Source organism: Octopus bimaculoides, chromosome 4, assembly GCF_001194135.2.
Source record: "Octopus bimaculoides isolate UCB-OBI-ISO-001 chromosome 4, ASM119413v2, whole genome shotgun sequence".
NCBI classification, from domain to species: Eukaryota; Metazoa; Mollusca; class Cephalopoda; order Octopoda; family Octopodidae; genus Octopus; species Octopus bimaculoides.
In genome coordinates, this window is record NC_068984.1 from 9,944,510 (window position 1) to 9,946,045 (window position 1,536).

At 38.5% G+C, this 1,536-nt stretch overlaps 1 protein-coding gene across 1 annotated transcript in view; it reads right to left on the bottom strand.

The window, feature by feature from the left end:
* Positions 1 to 1,018, bottom strand: part of LOC106875045 (synaptic vesicular amine transporter) — a 72,355-nt gene extending 71,337 nt beyond the window's left edge. The window contains exon 1 of the mRNA XM_014923005.2: positions 898 to 1,018. The gene's annotated coding sequence lies outside the window, so the exon portion shown is untranslated. The remainder of the gene's footprint in view (positions 1 to 897) is intronic.
* Positions 1,019 to 1,536: the final 518 nt, after the last annotated feature.

Consider the following 1,536-nt stretch of genomic DNA (forward strand, 5'->3'; position numbering starts at 1 on the left):
CCTCCTCTTCCCTCTCCTCCTCTTCCCTCTCCTCCTCTTCCCTCTCCTCCTCTTCCATCTCCTCCTCTCCCCTCCGCTCCTCCTCTTCATCATTTAACGTCCATCTTACATACTGGCATGGACTGGACGATTTGCCGGTATCCGAGAGATCCGAAGACTGTATCGTGTTCCAACGTCTGCTTTTTATAATATTCATTTATTGGCAGCAAGTCACAGTATACATAAATTAACAACAGGCCTTTGGCTCCGTGGGGCTCCCGGCAACTGTCCTTCATGTCTATGTCCCATGCCGTAAAAGGTATCTGACGGATTGTCCAACAAATGGCGTAGAGTTTGCTCATGTTTTCTTTTTATATTTTGGGTTGTTTCTTTTATGCAGTGTATATACATTATTTACATCATTTACATTTGACGGATATGTGTCCTCATCTTGTTTGCTGTTACCACAACGTTTCGGTTGATTTACTCTCCAGCCTTCATCAGGTGTCCTGGTAGGATTTTTGTGGTAACAGCAAACAAGATGAGGACATATCTGTCTAATGTAAATAATGTAAATAATGTACAGAATTCCTCACCTCTAAAATATACAACATCGTATATACGTTATATTTTATGCGTCGAATATGATCTTAGCAAATATAATTGATAGGTTCCAATTTAAAAAATAGTATGGGAATCGATGCTCGTATATCGTAGAGACAAGTTTGCTATTCATCACACATTATTGTCAGAGGAGCAAGCGTTACCTTGAACTTTTAATCAATTTTTTTTTCATCTAACGTTTCAAGAATATTCAAAGAAAAATACTACCAAAAAACAACCAAAAGTCTTACAAAACAAGATTCCAGAACGGTCAAGAAAACTAAACAAGAAATTAACAGAGTTTATATTTCTTACCATATTTTTTTCAGCTACACCAACTACCATCCATGGTATACACATACGACAGTCGTAGTCAATACTATCTTGCCACCAGCTGCGGCAAAGGATTAAGCTCGGATTTCACCGCAATTTAAACCTACTGTGTATGAAACCAAATCAGAAATAATCTCACCATAATCAACCAATCATCTCTCAGTTTGCTATTCGTTTGAAGAGAAGCTGCTTAATACCTTTGTGTGGTGACTATCATTTAAATCCTGAGGGTATTAAATATGTATTTATCATGTATTTGTAGTCATATATTTAATAACACCAACATGAGGCAGAGAGATTTAGGTTGTTTGAAATTAGTTTTTATTTTATTGAATATTATGAAATAACGTTCAGTAATAAAAAGATTGTGCAATATTAACAGCGTCCAAGACGACTGTGGGTGAGAGAAGGAGGGGAGAAGGAGGAAAGAGGGGAGAGAAGAAGAGAAGAGGAGAGAGAGAGGGAAAGAGAGGGAACGAGAGGGGAGAGATAGGGGAGGAGAAGAAAGAGAAGAGGAAAGACAGCACGAAAGAGAAAAGAAGAGACATAAATGGATCTCTCTCTCTCTCTCTCTCTCTATCTCTCTCTCTCTCTCTATCTCTCTCTCTCCCTCTATCTCTC